The sequence below is a fragment of the Triticum urartu genome, chromosome 5A (assembly GCF_056163025.1).
Source record: "Triticum urartu cultivar PI428250 chromosome 5A, HENAU_Tu73, whole genome shotgun sequence".
Lineage (NCBI taxonomy): Eukaryota > Viridiplantae > Streptophyta > Magnoliopsida > Poales > Poaceae > Triticum > Triticum urartu.
In genome coordinates this window covers 642,615,256-642,633,303 of record NC_141877.1, presented here as the reverse complement: position 1 = coordinate 642,633,303, position 18,048 = coordinate 642,615,256, and the positions used below count along the sequence as shown (strand labels likewise).

Sequence of the window (18,048 nt, the reverse complement as noted above, 5' to 3'; positions counted from 1 at the left end):
CGACAACATCGACATCAACATGCGGACATGCAACTTCTCGATGATCGATCTTGTGGAGTATATATGGATCCATGTTGAAAATCACTGAACTACACTTTTTATGTTTCAATTATGCACTATGAACAATTTTTATGCTTGGATTATATTTGGACTATTTATTTTTATGTAAGAATAATTCGTAGTCGTGTGCGCTACTCATTGTTTGTGTGTGATGCTCAGTGTGCATGTGTTTGCATGGATATGAGTTTCAAAGGTAAGGTTACAAATGCGAACATTTGAGGACCGGGCTGACGCTTTCCGTAGTCGTGTCCGCGGTTTGCTCAGTCCGGTCGTAGATGTTGTTAATGGCGCACCGAGTCACCAACTGTGCTCAGCTCAGCTCATACGTGTCTCAAGTGTGCTTATGCTCATTACAGTATGGCATTTTTAGGTTGTGTGTTTAGCTCGTTCGGTGAATCCTGGAAGACCAACGACTAGTTTCGTCCGTCGTCCAACAAATTTCATTCGTATTATCACTTCATTTGCATAAACAACCACCAATTTCATTTGTAGTATTTTGTTCGAGCCTAGCCGTCATCTACTCATTATCACTTCACTTCATTGTTCCTACATATCTTTATTTGTAGTATTTTGTACGTGGTACTTTGCAGGAGCCCCCTGGCAGATCGGCGTGGTTTGCTTGCCTCGTCAGGCGTCACTTCCACTCCTGCGTGTCGCAGGGGAGGCAGGCTTCTTGGGCGATGGCGGTGATCTGGACGCCGGTGTCGTAGACCTCGCCGGCGTGCCACTGGCTCGGCAGGACTTCATGTTCGGCATAGACCCATGCCCCGTCGAACCCGCTGGTCACCACCGCCCTCAGCTGCAGTGGCCCCGGTGGCGCCTCGCTCGTGCTCCACGCCGGCCCGTGGTCTCGTGTCAGGGACGTCCAGCTCGACGACGAACCGACCTGCGCGACGTCGACCTCGACGATGTCGGTCTGGCCGCCCTGGTAGAGGATCGTGATGGCGAGCTCGCTGGGCGCGCGGCTCCGCTCATCCACCCGCAGCGAGAGGTTCTTGCCCTCGTACACGCACGGCACCCTGCACATTCGCGGCAGCGTTGACAATCTTGAGTTTAGCTCTTTCCAATCTCCGTGCTTCGAGACAAATAAATGAGAGGGGGCTTTGGATTACCTCTTGTACTCGACGTCGACGGCGCCGAGCTTGGCGAGCCGCCCAGCCATGCCGGGGCGGGCCATGGCAGCGAACGCCGGGCTGCTCAGCACGAGGTCGGTGTCGTTCGTCTTCGTCCTGGCGCGGTCGGTGACGACGACCTTCACGCCGGCGGTAGCGCAGAGCTCCTCGTCGTTGCACCGCACCTGGAAGCACGCGCCGCAGCCGACGCCTTGTCTGTACAGGGCCGGGCCGGCCCCGGCGAGCAGGTCGCCGTTGAGGGACGCGGCCGCCGCGCCGTACCCGCAGGAACCGGCTGCAAGACACCACAATCGAACAATCAGAATCATGCATGGGCCATGTATAGGTAGAAAGTAGAAACAGAGCATATGTATGCAGGTGTATGGATGGTACCGGCGAGGTTGAGAGACGAGGCGTAGTAGGCGGCTCTGGTGCGGTGCACGCAGCGGTCGCAGGCGGAGGTGAGCGGGCGGGAGGGTGCAGAGGAAGAGGAGGAGCGGCAGCAGAAGGATGGAGCAGCGAGAGACGGCCATCGTTGTTTCTTTTCTTTTCTTTTGTTGCGGGTGGTGGATCCTTGTGCGGTTGTGCCTGACGAGTGCTTATATATACCACCACCACGACCTGCTCACACTCAGGGTCTACAGCTACAACATCGGTGATCTTGTTAACTGACTTAATCGTGATCCGTTACTTACCTTCAGGGTTCAGGCTCAACAGTATAATTAGGTCAGCTTAGAGAGCTCGAGAGATTATTATGGGAACATATCTACACAAACGAAACAAAAGATTTTTTAAAAAATTATTTTTGAGAAAAGGCCTACATATTTTAAGCATCATATGTCTATACAAACACATCCATACAAGAAAAATGAAATTACATTCAAATCCTTGAGTGCGTCGGAGTCTTCTTTCTTCTATATCCACCGGCAGTGTGCCGGAGCATAGCTCAATGTCGCCTCTGGGCCTCCGTCTCAGCAGAGTAAACTTTTTGAAACCCAAAAACTTGTAGAAGCGGTGGCCCGGAAGTCGTCGAAGCAAACGAGCAAACGCCGACGACTACGATCTGCAAAGCATCGCCACCTCGAAGAAGAAAACACCAATAAGAGCCTGTAGAAACTCTGAGGACCACAAAAGGTGGCCGAATCCAGATGGATCCATCAAAACCTAAACTGAACAAATCTTGGTAGTCAAAAAATACGTTCCACACGCCCTCTGTCGAGGAGAAGCACACAAAGGGACGGGAAAAAAAGGGCAGATATCTTACACTCTTAAAAAGTTGATCACAATTCTCTTAACATGCAAAGTATCCACCTCAACATCCCCACTAAGCCATGCATTTAAATCTTCTCTTCCATTAAGCCATGCAAAATCTATCACATAAACGAACTTATAGATTATAATTATTTTTCTATTAGTCTATGCATGCAATGTTGCCACATCATACATGATGTAAGTCCTTCACATTTTTTGTTCTAAATTATATTTTAACAGTAATTCAAAAGATTTTATTCCATTTTAGACACTTTTTTATTGATTTTGAAGCTTATATTTGTTTACATTAGATTTAGTTTTTTTTAGCAAATATTTACATATTTTAAAAAAAGTTACTGCAGCAATGCGCGGGGCATCATCTATTTATTCCTAGACTAGAACAACACCACCACTTTGCCGTACCAGCCAAACTCGAAAGCTTTCTAAAGAAAACCTGAAAAGAAAAATACCCATGTCGTTTGCACGCACAGATGCCTCGGGAAGCCGGGTAAGACAATCTGGGTTATTGGCAGAATTAGCACCGCACCGATCGATCGCACTACGTCAATTCGATTTATCACTTGATGCTGCACGCAAGGTATTGGGCGCTTAATTTAGCATGCATGCACCTAATCTTTCAGGCCGCTGCAAAATTGCTCAGAACTTTCGAGTCAGTAAAGCGTCCTCCTGTTGCTTTCGTTACGCATTAATTAATCTTTGCGATTTCCTGAAAAGGCACAGTTTGGAGTGAACACGCGTAGATCAAGATGAAAATGGTCTGATTTGCATCCACCCAATTAAAATTAGGCCCAATGAACTACTCAAGCTATTCCAACATTTATGCGATTAGCGTGTGGATGCAGACATACTACATGGAGTTCAAGGACGTGCAGTTTTGCTCGTTTGCGTCACCCCTGTGCCTGAAATTTGTCCACTGTTTTCCTAAAATGGATAATTTACGCGGTGCAACGGCGCCGCCCCTGTTTGGTGGCGGCGGACAGACATACAATGCACTCCCGAGAGAATCTTGGCTGGCATTCACCGCCAGCACCACATACATACATTTTGGCCAGTACACTACAAGCTCCAATGGCCATCGTTATCATACCGTGAAGACTGAGGAGTAGATGGTTGTAGTTGCGCTCATGAGTGGCTAATGTTAGATAATTTACAACTAGACGTCTCATATTCATTTCGGACGAACGAGCAGCCTGACGGGTCATTGACCGGACAGAAAAACGTTGTCTAATCAAACCAGACAAACACGGCTCAGCGTTCAGACCGACCGACACTCCCATATACAAAGCTCATATCTGGGGCAAATATGGAAATGTCCGGACATGTCCACTACATAAGACTGGCAGCAAGGGCCCGCACCAAATCGCTTGAAGATGATCCTCTCCTTATCCAATCTATCCCGTTTCTCTCCTATTTCATGCCTTGTCTGCACAGTTGCCACCGTAGCTCTGCCGTCATGCTTTGCCGCCGTCCCTTACCCACAACACTTGCACCGGAGGTCCCAACCCACAACGCCTTTAACCGTGCGGCCATCGAACGACACCCCAGTACGTCCAACTCCTCTGGACATACACCTTGCACTCTATGTGTTCGATGAAATACCCGAACAATTTTTTTTTCTTTTGGGGCGCGTTTGGTTACCTGCATCGTTTTTTGCACTTTGCATACTTGTCTCAGTTGGGCCTGGTTGATCATATGCAGGCAAAAAACCAACATCCGCATGTTGATTGGTTGCCTGCATACCCTCTTCCTGCATTGTAGCAACACCTCTACGCGTTGTGTTTGGTTGCTCGCATTGGTTGTGCTCATACTAATGCATGTTGTTTGGTTGCATACACTGGATATGATTAAGAATTAACAACTACACATAACACACAATGTTACACTAGAGGTGCCTCGGCGACAGAGATGGGCGGCGGTCGCGGCGCCGCGTCCGACACGACAAGCCCGGAGTCGCGGGCGAGCGATCCCATCGGCGGTGCAGTGAACTAGTTGCTAGCACCGCCGCCGCCGAGAAAGTCAGTGTGGAGTAACGAATAGGAGGACATTGATGCAGAGGATGATGGAGAAAAAATGCAGTGTGCGCGCCATGGCGGCCTCAGTGTAGTAGGACGCTAAGGAGAAGGCCGAAAAGAACGACGATGACGACCGCACCAGTGTAGTAGGATGCGAGCGAGGAGGCCGAGAGGAACGACGTTGGCGATGGCTTCAGTGTAGCAGGACATCGAAAAGGAGACCGAGGGAAACGACATGGGAGAGGTGGTTGAGAGGAACACGCCGCCGATAGCGCTAGTGCAACAACATGTGGGAGAGAACGACGATGGCGACGGCGCCAGTGTAGTAAGACACAAGCAAGGAGGCCAAGAGGATTGACGCCGGCGATGGCTTTATTGTAGCAGGACATGGGAGAGAATGTAGAGACAAACGACGCCGGCGGTGGCGCTAGTGCAACAGCACGCGGGAGAGGAATTCGAGAGGAGAGACGCCGGTGGTGACACGTGTGTAGCAGGACACCGGAGAGGAAACCGAGATTAAGGACTGTCATTAACACCATACATATGCGTATATACTTTTCACGAGGAAGAAGTTACATCTAATCATCTACGATGGTTGAAACAGAAAATGCGCAACACGAAGGTCGTGTAAAACTATAAGATAAAGCTACTGGTCAAAGGAAATTTCAAAAGGTCGACCGTGCATGACGAATTTGAAAAAAATCCAACCAAAATAGCTCCAAACATGAACACGAAATTAAGTATTTACGGTCAACAAAACTTTGAACCAATAGCAAAAATGGAAGAGCTTTTCTCGATTTGATGCATCGTTGTGTAGATTAGAAGGGACTAATAAATGAACCAAGTTAGGAGTTAAACCAACACACCACGTGCAAACTCACATACACCTGTACATGAGAACGAACTAGGCTGCATCCATCGAGCCACCCACGTGCGCTCGCCTGCATCGCTCGGGCCTAGCTGAGGAAAAACGGCCAAATCGAGCATTCCCAGGGATGCAGACTCAGAGATGCTTTAAAGTTCGTGCTATGCTAGCCCAACAGTGAATGCGAGAAACCAAACAAGCCAAATCCTTCCCGCTGAACCTAATGCAGGTAATCAAACGCGTCCATGATCATTTGTAGGTCACTGATGGATTCATCGTCGGATGATGGCTATGGAAACACATACTTTGGTGAATTCATATACAAAGAGTTCATCGAATTGTCGGATTTGCACGACGAAGATGCTGAAATGATGATGATAATGAGCATCCTAAAAGAAATTGAGAAGGAAGAGGAACACGTATTGAACTTCAAGGGTTTGATAAAGGGCCAAAGAGTTATTCCCCATGATAGGATCGCTGACGCACGATTTGTACACAGACCACTTCACATTAGACCCAACATATCATGAAGGTTTCTTCCGACATCGCTTCCGGATGAGCAAGCTTTGTTCTTGCACATAATGACTGTCGTGGAGAAGGCTAATGACAACTTTAAGCTGAGAATAGATGCATCGACAACTCGACAACAACATGCAAACATGCAACTTTTCAATGATGTGTGGAGTATATATGGATCCACGATGAAACTCACTGAACTACGCTTTTTATGTTTCAGTTATGCACCATGAACAAATTTTATGCTTGAATTATATTTGGACAATTTATTTTTATGTAAGGATAATTCGTAGTCGCGTGCGTTACTCATTGTTTGTGTGTGATGCTCAGTGTACGTATGTTTGCATGGATATGAGTTTCAAAAGTAAGGTTACAAATGTGAACATTTGAGGACCGGGCTGACGCTGCCTACAGTCGTGTCCACGTCGTACATGCTCTTAATGGCGCACCAAGTCACCTACTGTGCTCAGCTCAGTTCATACGTGTCTCAAGTGTGCTTATGCTCATTAGAGCATCTCCAGTAGCCGCGCCAAACTAGCGTCGCGCCGCAAAATTCCTCGTTTTAGCGCGCGCGCAACCGGAATAGTTGCTCCAGCGGGCGCGCAAAAACAGCGCGCGCGGCATATGTAGTTCAGTGCGCGGGCCGAAACTCAATCGCGCGCCGCTTATTTGCTACGCCCGCTACCGCGCACTCGCTCGCACCTCCCACCCCCCATCCAGCCGCGCCGCCGCCGCCGACCGCGCCACCCGGCGACCGTTCCGGCGTTTCCCCGGCCTATCCCCGCCCCGCGGCGGCTTTTCCGGCCCCCCCTCTAGTCCCGCCGCCCCTCGCGCGCGTCCGTCCTCCGACGAACAGCGCCCGCGCGCTCGCTGCCGCTCGGCGCCCGCAAGGTGTTCGACAAAACGCCTAGAAGGTATGTATTGCTCAAAAGCCATGAATTTCGTGCATGTTGATTGTAGTTTTTATAGCATAGTATTGAACATTGTAGATGAGTTCGTCGTATGATTCTTCCGAAGAAGAATTTGATATGGAAGAGGAGCAGGATCTTGCAATGATCCTAGCTATGCATATCAATAAAAAACCGAAACACGGTGGTTCGGTTATGGGTCGGCAGAAAATTTGGAGGGATAGGATCGATGCCCACAACAGATTGATCAGGCATTATTTTGCGGAGAATTCCACATATCCCGAGTCGTATTTTCGTCGCTGGTTTAGGATGAGCACCGAGTTGTTCAGACACATTGCAGAGAAACTAGCGAGCCATGACCGCTTTTTTCAGCAAAGGAGGAATGCCGCCGGAGAGCTCGGGCATAGCACTTTTCAGAAGGTGACAGCCGCTTTGCGTATGTTGGCATACGGTATACCGGCTGATCTAGTTGATGATCACTTGGCTACGGGTGAGAGCCAAGCCATCATGTGTGTCAAGCGCTTCGCAGTCGGAATTGTGCAAATGTTTGACAAGGAGTATTTGAGATCTCCCAGTGCAATTAAACTGTTTGTTGTGTTTAATTGCACTATTTGTTGTGTTTAATTGCACTGTTTATTGTATTGGATGATAAACTGTTTGTTTGAGTCGTAATAACAAAATTGAACTATTTATTTTGATTTATTTTTGTTTGTATTTGATCCTTTTGCTTCTGTTTTGGAATGCATATGTTGTTTGTGCGAGAGTCGCACGCGCTGAATTTTTGCGCGGCTGCTGGAGCCAGCGCTGCGCGCCGCGTCAAATCAGGCGATAGGCGCGCGGCAAAGCTGTTTTTTACGCGCGACGCGTTCGGCGCCTGTTGGAGATGCTTTTACAGTATTGCATTTTAAGTTTTGTGTTTAGCTCGTTCAGTGAATCCTGAAAGACCAACGACTAGTTTCGTCCATCGTCCAACAAATTAATCTCACCACGAACAACCCCAATGGAGCTCGGCGCCCATGAATGAAAATCGCTATGTCTTAGAGGCACAAAAAACATCATTGCCGAAAGCAACGGAGTATGAATCCTGCGGCACGCCGACTTGCGACGTTACCCGTTGAGAAAAGCCACCGGATTTTGTAGTATGTTTTGCGATTAGCCTGTGGATGCAGACATACTACATGGAGTACAAGGACGCGTGCGTTTTGCTTGTGTGCGTCACCCCTATGCCTTAATTTGGGCACCTTTTTCCAAATATGCATGGATGATTTACATGGTGCGACGGCGCAGCCCCTGGTGGGTGGCTGCAGACAGACGTATAGTGCACTGCGAGAGAATCTCGGCTGGCTTTCACTGCCAGCACCACGCATATATTGGGCCAGTAGGGAAAGTTTCAGGTGATAGAGTGATACAGGATTCTGGGTCGTTGGATCTCAAATCCGATCCAACGCATCTAAGAGGTTGTTGTACCTATGCGCAATTCCTGAACTTCTGAGGGGCTCCTTTGCAAAATGTTATAGAGCCACCTCAGAGTCATTGGATCTGATATCCAACGTCTCTAGGAGCTCGTATCGTGGTAGCATCTCAGTGCGGGAGCACCTGATATTCTCCTCATTACCATACGTGAGGAGTAGATGATTGCAGTTGCACTGATGACTGGCCAGCGTTAGAGCATCAACAACTGGACCTCCTATATTTGTTCCAAACGTCCGAGTGGCCTGGCCGATCACAATCTGAACAGAAAAACGATATCCAACTGGACCGAGCAAACTTGGCCCAAAACATTTGGTTGACTGACACTCCCCATACCCAGCGCATGAGATGGATATGAGGACGTCTGGACCGTCTGCTATGTAGCACTGATCGCAAGCGCCTGCGCCAAATCGCTTGGACGTCTCTCTTCTTACCGGACATGTCCTCTTCCTTTCCCCCTTTTTGCCTAGTCCGCACGGCCGCCATCATAGCTCCGTCGTCATTGTTGCTCCTCCGCCATCCCTAACCCACGGCGCTGCCACCGGAGGCCCCAACCCACAGCGCCTTCGACCAAGCCATCACCTGATGCTGCCCGGTACGTCCAACTCCTCCAGACAAACACCTCGCGCTCTATGTGCTCGATGAAATATTCGAGCAATTTTTTTTGGTAATTTGTAGGTCACTGATGGATTCAATGTCGAATAATGGCTATGGAAACATGGACCTTGGCAAATTCATATACAAAGAGTTCATCGAATCATTGGATTGAACGATGAAGATGCTGAAATGATGATGACAATGACGATTAATGTGCATGTGTTTGCATGGATTTGAGTTTTTAAAAGTAGAGATTGTGGTTGTTTCTGAACCGATGTCCCGCACCCCCTGGTTTTCTAGCTCGGGCGACCGCACTGGCATCCCTTCGAGCCGCCGCCGGGAAAGACTAGTTTGGTCTATGGGGCCACTCTAGATCCCCCAGGTGCAATGGCTAGGAACCAGTGGCTATGGCTGGGGCGTTACAATTGGTACCAAAGCCAACCCTCGTGGTTACACGAACATGTGCGGGTCAGGTGCGCGTGCATGTGGTGTATGGCACTTCTGGCCCATTGTGGCACACAGCATGGCACATGTGCCGGACTGGACGCACATACGTGTGCCAAGAGGAAACGTTCCTGATTGGCCGATGAGGATGCCAATTCCTTTGAGTGGGGGTGTATGTGAGAGCCTGGCCTAATAGGAATGATAGACTACTCATATCAATAAGGGATTCCTTCTTTTTTGGTATCTCATTTGGAAAGAACTACAAAGTTAAGCATGCTTGTCTTGGAGCGATCTGAGGATGGGTGATCGACCGGGAAGTTGGTCCCGGGTGTGCACGAGTGAGGGCGAAGTACACAGGAAAGACTAGTTGTTGGGGATATAACTATTTGTGTAAGCCGTCCAGGAGGGGCCGGGTTACGCAAAGGTGATTCATCATATGAAGCCCAAGATCAAGCATGAAGATGGTGGTTCAATAAAGGGTCTAAAGCCCACAGGCGACTTAAGGCCCGTAGTGACAAACCGCCGTGATGGCATGACTTCTAAAGCAGGATTAACTAGTCACCAAGCCGGACACTGTTTATGAGCCGGTCGGGACTCTGTAGGCCGCAGGGCGTCAACCCGTGTATATAAGGGGATGACCCGCCGGTGGCTTAGGGCAAGTAACATCCAATCGAGAACTGGGCATAGCGTATCTCGCTCCCTGGTCATCGAAACCCTAGAAATACCAACCCAACTAGACGTAGGCTTTGCCTTCATCGTAAGGGGGCGAACTAGTATAAATTCTCTCTCGTGTCCCTTGTCCCGTTAACCCGGCCCTTTAAGCTTCCTAGTTGCGATGGCTCTACGACTAAGTCCTTGCAAGAGGACATCTGCCATGACAATTCCACGACAGTTGGCGCCCACCATGGGGTCAGCGCACGGTGGATCCGAGTTCTTGAAGGGCAACTTCGAAGGGCTCAAGGGGTACGCTATGGGCCGGATGACCAAGAGTCGTCGCGGCAAGATCTACATCGACGACGAAGGCTGGGGCCCCGACGCCGGCTCAATTGAGTACGGGTACCGGGTCCCTTTCGGCGGAATCCACGTCTTCATCAGCCGAATTGGTGAGCCAGGCCCTGAGCCGGACAACTGCACCAACCTCGTCGAGACGGCTCAGCATGCGAGACCCGCCCGAGCTCAACCCGCCATGAAGCGTGCCTTCGTGGGTTGCATCCACAGAGGAGAACTTTCTGAAGTATCCGCAGACGACGGTGAGACGGCCGTCCACTCCGATGGTGATTCGTCCACTGGTGAAATAGATTTGTTGCATCAACTGCAAGATGGCGGGCTTGGGGGCTGTTCCGATGGCAGCAGTATTCCAGACCCCTTTGAGCCGCCAAGCAGGGTAGGGATCTTTATGGCTGGTACTCAACCCGGCCAAAACTCTACGTCTGCGGCAGCAATAACGTCCGGGTCAGGAGCGGCCGGGGCAGGAGGCCCTGCGCGCCCGCCGGCTCAGGTGCTGATTGACCTCATGGACAAATTGATGGCCCTGTTAACTGCCACGGTTATTCCTGCAAGTCAAGATGAGCACGATGCAGAGGTGGCACAGGTACGTGAGGAAATAGCCCGGGCCAAGGAGGCCTTAGCGGCTGAGGATAACAGGTCGACCGCAGAACAGGCGGCTTTGGATGCACGAGCCCAACAGCTCCAGTCAGAGACTTTTCGGCTTACGATGAGTCTGAACGCATCTAATGAGGTAATGAGGAGGAGACACCAGAAAACTCAATCCCGTTTGCCTCCGGTTTATGATCCCTGGAACCTTTTCTCCACACCCGGAGCCGGCCCTAGTAATCCGCCTGAGGCAAATCAATTCATAACATCCGGAGCAGGGGGACCGGTTTAGCCTCGGGTGATGGCACCTCCTCATATGAATATGGCCCCGCCCCGCTACGTACCGACACCGCCGGGTCACTTTTCTAACCCCATGGAGAACCTGATCGCAGCATCGGCACATTTGGCTGCTCTCCCAGTGGACGGCGACGATCCAACAACGGTAGAGACGCGAAGGATTAGAGAACTTGTCCAGATGTCTCTTGCTCAGCAGGAGGCTTATTCCTATAGTCGAGACAGGATTCATTCGACTCCTCGCCCAAGCCGGAGCCGAGTTACAGCAGGCATATGCAGTCAGAGGCCTTATCAAGCAACGCCCAGCGACGTAACCAGCCCGGCGGTTATAACCTGGTACAGGACCGGATACGTCAGGAAGATGAGCGCGCGACTCAACTGGCGGCTCAGCAGACGGCTCACCAAGCCTTCCCGGATTATCCAACGACTTCTGTTGAGGCAGGAGTAGCCACCAGAACTGGCGGTGTTCCTTGTTTGGTGCCGGCTTTACGTAATGTGCGTCTGCCTAAAGATTTCAAGGGACCCCGAAAGGTGCCAAATTACACGGCCGACTTACAGCCTGGGGCGTGGATCGAAAGCTATGAGATGGCCATGGAGCTGTTGGAGGTCAGCGACGCGGCAATGGCTAAGTATTTCACCATGACGTTGGATGGAACGGCCCGGAGTTGGTTAAAGGGCCTGCTGCCTAATTCCATTAGCTCATGGGCAGAGTTAAAGGCCCGGTTCATTCAGAACTTCAAAGACACTTGCAAGCAATCTATGTCAATTGTGGAGTTAACTAATTGTAAGCAAGAGGAGGGTGAATCTACCACTCATTGGGTGCGCCGGGTCAAGGAGATAATACATTCGTCTGACAAGATGGATGTCGGCTCTGCAGTCTTAATGTTGGAGAAAATTTGCCGATTTGAACCACTAAGACAAAAGCTAGGACGCCTCAAGCGTGATTGTAATGATATGGGTCGGCTGATGGCGGCTTTAGTCAAATACGCCGATTCTGATAGTACCAAGGATCCCGCGTCTGATGAGGAAAGGACAGGGAAGGGAAAGAAGAACGGCAATGGAAAGGGTCAGCAGCATAACCCGGCGAATCAAGGAGGCAATAAGCGTAAGGCCGATGGTAACCCGGAGTTTGTGGCCAACGCCAATGCACAGGGTAACAATCAGAGACGCAAGGGGAGGCCGCCCCCTCGATCTGGCGGGTCAGGTCCATCTCTTGTGCAGCTACTCAATGAACCATGTCTGAGACACAACACCCGGGAAAGGCCGGCCACTCACTTATGGAAGGATTGCGCGATCATGAAGGCTTTCAAGAATTCCAACACGTTCGACGGCAATCATGGGTCGGGTGGTGGCTCAGGTGCCGGCGGTTTTCATGGCCCGGGTGGCGGTTCAAATTCCGGCTTTCAGGGAAATCAAGGTGGTTATAATCAGCGGCAGTCTGGTCAGGGAGGTCAGCAGCAGCAGCAGTCGGGTTATCAAAGCAATCCAAAGCAGCTGAATAGTGGACAGTATCATGTGTTCACCACTAGCTTATGCAAGCGAGACCAGAAGATTCATAAAAGGGTTGCGAACGCTGTTGAGCCGGCGGTTCCCCGTTATTTGAGGTGGTCAGAGTAGCCTATTGTGTGGAGCAGGGAAGATCACCCTCCCCGGGTTGACAATCCAGGTCAGTTAGCCTTGGTGGTAGCACCTCAAGTTGGTGGATATAAATTCACTAAGGTACTCATGGATGGAGGTAGCAGCATCAACATCCTCTATTATGAGACCTTTCGACGTATGGGGTTGACTGACAAAAATTTAAAGACGTCCAACACCGTTATCCATGGAGTGGTGCCTGGTAAGTCGGCATACCCAGTCGGCAAGATGGAGCTGGAGGTAGCCTTGGAGATTGATACGTCTCCATCGTATCTACTTTTCCAAACACTTTTGCCCTTGTTTTGGACTCTAACTTGTATGATTTGAATGGAACTAACCCGGACTGACGCTTTTTTCAGCAGAATTGCCATGATGTTGTTTTATGTGCAGAAAACAAATATTCTCGGAATGACCTGAAACTCCACGGAACATCTTAGAAAAAACAATAAAAAATCCTCGCCAAAGATGAAGACCAGGGGGCCCACACCCTGTCCACGAGGGTGGGGGGCGCCACCCCCTCTAGGGCGCGCCCCCTACCTCGTGGGCCCCCTGGACACCCTCCGACGCCAATTCCAACTCTATATATTCGCTTTCGGAGAGAAAAAAATCAGAGAGAAGAAATCATCGCGTTTTACGATACGGAGCCGCCGCCAAGCCCTAAAACCTCTTGGGAGGGCTGATCTGGAGTCCGTTCGGGGCTCCGGAGAGGGGGATTCGTCGCCGTCGTCATCATCAACCATCCTCCATCACCAATTTCATGATGCTCACCGCCGTGCGTGAGTAATTCCATCGTAGGCTTGCTGGACGGTGATGGGTTGGATAAGATTTATCATGTAATCGAGTTAGTTTTGTTAGGGTTTGATCCCTAGTATCAACTATGTTCTGAGATTGATGTTGCTATGACTTTGCTATGCTTAATGCTTGTCACTATGGCCCGAGTGCCATGATTTCAGATCTGAACCTATTATGTTTTCATGAATATATGTGAGTTCTTGATCCTATCTTGCAAGTCTATAGTCACCTACTATGTGTTATGATCCGGCAACCCCGAAGTGACAATAATCGGGACCACTCCCGGTGATGACCATAGTTTGAGGAGTTCATGTATTCACTATGTGCTAATGCTTTGTTCCGGTACTTTATTAAAAGGAGGCCTTAATATCCCTTAGTTTCCAATAGGACCCCGCTGCCACGGGAGGATAGGACAAAAGATGTCATGCAAGTTCTTTTTTGCATAAGCACGTATGACTATATACGGAATACATGCCTACATTACATTGATGAATTGGAGCTAGTTCTGTGTCACCCTGTGTTATGACTGCTACATGATGAACCGCATCCGGCATAATTATCCATCATTGATCCGGCGCCTACGAGTTTGCCATATATTGGTTCTCGCTTATTTACTTTCCCGCTGCTACTGTTACAATCACTACAAAAATACCAAAAACATTACTTTTGTTGTCTTTACTTTTGTTGCCGTTACCACCACTATCATATTACTGTGCTACTAAACACTTTGTTGCGGATACTAAGTTTCCAGGTGTGGTTGAATTGACAACTCAGCTGCTAATACTTGAGAATATTCTTTGGCTCCCCTTGTGTCGAATCAACAAATTTGGGTTGAATACTCTACCCTCAAAAATTGTTGCGATCCCCTATACTTGTGGGTTATCAAGACCTTTTTCTGGCGCCGTTGTCGGGGAGCATAGCTCTATTCTTTGAGTCACTTGGGATTTATATCTGCTGGACACTATGAAGAACTTGAAAGACGCTAAGACAATAATTTATCCCTCAACTACGAGGGGAGGTAAGGAACTGCCATCTAGCCTTGCACTTGATTCACCTTCTGTTATGAGTAATCTAGCGACACCTAAACCTGCTTCTGCTATTCATTCTGATATGTCGCATGTTATTGATGACGCCACTTCTGCTATGCATGATACTTATGATGAAACTGCTTCTATGCCTGATACTATTGTGCCCCTTAGTGAAATTCTTGATGAACAAATTGCTAGGGCTAGAGAAAAATAAATTATTGAATCTGAATACGATGATGAAAGTGATGATGAAATTATGCCTGTAATTCCTGAGGGTTATCTTTTTGATATGGAATCTTCTGCCGCTATTTTAGCTTGCAAAGATAGATATGAGCTAAAGTGGCTATTAGTTAAATGGAACAAAGAATCACTTAGAGATAAAATAAAACCCGACCCTGCTTTTGCTACTTCACCTATATGTGTTCCTGATAAGGATTATGAATTCTCTATTGATCCTGGTATAATTACTTTGGTTGAATCTGATCCTTTTTGTGGCTATGAATCTGAAACTGTTGTGGCACATCTTACTAAGTTAAATGATATAGCTACCCTATTCACAAATGATGAGAGATCGCGTTACTTCTATATACTCAAAATATTTCCGTTCTCATTAAAGGGTGATTCTAAGATATGGTTTAATTCTCTTGATCCTGGTTGTGTGCATAGTCCCCAGGATATGATTTATTACTTCTCTGCTAAATATTTCCCAGCTCATAAGAAACAAGCTGCCTTGAGGGAAATATACAACTTTGTGCAAATCAAAGAAGAGAGTCTCCCACAAGCTTGGGGGAGGCTTCTCAAGTTACTTAATGCTTTGCATGATCATCCTCTTAAGAAACCTGAAATACTTGATATCTTTTATAATGGACTAACCGATGCTTCCAGAGATTACCTGGATAGTTGTGCTGGTTCTCTTTTTAGGGAAAGAACGCCGGATGAAGCTGAAATTCTATTGAGCAATATGTTGACAAATGAAAATAATTGGGCACCTCCTGAGCCAGCTCCTGCTCCAATTAATGAGCCTATTCCTAAACCAACTCCGAAGAAGAGAGGTGTTCTATTTCTCAGTCCCGAAGATATGCAAGAGGCAAAGAAATCTATGAAAGAAAAAGGTATTAAAGCTGAAGATGTTAAGAATTTACCTCCTATTGAAGAAATACATTGTCTTAATATACCGCCTGTTGAAGAAACATATGATCTTAATCATTTATTTATTGAAGAACCTCCTGATTCCGATATCCCGACACAGGTAGTAAAGGTAAATTCTCTCTATAGATATGATAAAGCTGAAATCCCTCCTACTAAAATTGCTAGTCAGTGCTTGGATGAGTTTGATAACTTCATGTTTAAGCAAGACGACTTCAATGCCTATTTTGGTAGACAATTAAAAGAAAATGCTTATAAGATTAGACGCTTGGGTGACTATATGGCTAATATTAGAGGTGAACTAAAACTTGTTAGCAAACATGCTTCTATGGTTACCACTCAAGTATAACAAGTACTTAAAACTCAAAAAGAAGTGCTTGATGAAATGAATAGTAAGAAAAATGATTATGCTGTTAGAGTGGCTATTAGAACTGGTAGAATGACTCAGGAACCTTTGTATCCTGAAGGCCACCCTAAGAGAATCGAGCAAGATTCTCGGAGAAATAATACTGATGCACCTAGTTCTTCTAAAAAGAAGAAAAAGAAAAATGATAGAACTGTGCAAACTTTTAGTGAACCTATTGCTGAACCACCTGATAATCCAAATGATATATCTATGTCTGATGCTGAAACACAATCTGGTAATGAGCATGAACCTAATGAAAATGTTAATAATAATGTTCATGATGATGCTCAACCTAGTAATGATAATGATGTAGAAATTGAACCTGTTGTTGATCTTGATAACCCACAATCAAGAAATCAACGTTATGATAAAAGAGACTTTGTTGCTAGGAAACATGGTAAAGAAAGAGAACCATGGGTTCAGAAACCCCTGCTTTTTCCTCCCAAACCATCCAAGAAAAAGGATGATGAGGATTTTGAGCGCTTTGCTGAAATGATTAGACCTATCTTTTTGCGTATGCGATTGACTGATGTGCTCAAAACAAATCCTTATGCTAAATATATGAAGGATATCATTACTAATAAAAGAAAGATACCGGAAGCTGAAATTTCCACCATGCTTGCTAACTATACTTTTAAGGGTGGAATACCAAAGAAACTTGGAGATCCCGGAGTACCTACTATACCTTGCTCCATTAAAAGAAATTATATTAAAACTGCTTTATGTGATCTTGGAGCCGGTGTTAGTGTTATGCCTCTCTCTTTATATCGTAGACTTGACTTGAATAAGTTGACACCTACTGAAATATCTTTGCAAATGGCTAATAAATCAACTGCTATACCTGTCGGTATTTGTGAGGATGTGCCTGTTGTGGTTGCAAACGTTACTATTTTAACGGACTTTGTTATTCTTGATATTCCCGAGGATGATAGTATGTCTATTATTCTTGGAAGACCTTTCCTTAATACTGCAGGGGCTGTTATTGATTCCAACAAAGGCAATGTCACTTTTCATGTTAATGGTAATGAGCATACGGTACACTTTCCAAGGAAACAACCTCAAGTTCATAGTATCAACTCCATTGGAAAAATTCCATCGATTAAATTTGGAGGTTTTAAATTTCCCCTTCCTACTGTTAAGAAGAAATATGATATACTTATTATTGGGGATGTGCATATCCCCGTTGAGGTAACATAGTGTTATTCGAAATTTTTCCGGTTCCATGATTATCGGAATGAGTTTGTTAACAAGACTTGATCAACCTTGTTAGTGGATTCTTTTTGATGATCATGAGACGGATGAAACTAGAAGCACAACTTTCTGTGCCCCTTCTATACTTTCTGTTATTTAGTAGAAATAAAGTAAAATAGTATTTTTCTGTTTGTTTCCTTGTTTACCCGTGCAATATAAAAATATCCCGAAAATAAAAGTCCTCAGAATGCCATGCCAATTTAATATAATTTTTTCGGGAATATTTGAGGATTTACTGTGCAAAAATTACCGCGGGAGGAGCTGCCACCTGGCCACGAGGGTGGAGGGCGCCCCCCCACCTCTAGGGCACGCCCCCCTGCCTCGTGGGCCCACGGTGGCCCTCCTCCACTTATACCAGCACCCATCTTCTTCCTCTGTCTCACACAAACCCGAAAAACCAACTCAAGCACGAGTTCCAGCCACTTTTGCTGTGATTTTTGATCTCCTTGCTCAAAGCACCTCTCGCAAAACTGCTTGGGGGGATTGTTCCTTGGTATGTGACTCCTCCATTGGTCCAATTAGTTTTTGTTCTAGTGCTTTATTCTTTGCAAATTTGTGCTGCATAGGTGACCATGTTCTTAAGCTTACATGTCAAATTTATATGGTTCCAAGTAGTTCTAATGCTTGATATAGGCTCTAGGCACTTC

The 18,048-nt window shown here is 47.3% G+C and overlaps 1 pseudogene across 1 annotated transcript; it reads right to left on the bottom strand.

Moving 5' to 3' along the window:
* Nucleotides 1-477: 477 nt before the first annotated feature.
* Nucleotides 478-1,726, bottom strand: LOC125507560 (expansin-like A1; annotated as a pseudogene). The gene is made up of 3 exons (XR_015603676.1): nucleotides 1,566-1,726; nucleotides 1,173-1,467; nucleotides 478-1,079 (listed from the first exon to the last, which is right to left on the bottom strand). The product of XR_015603676.1 is annotated as an expansin-like A1 (transcript).
* Nucleotides 1,727-18,048: the final 16,322 nt, after the last annotated feature.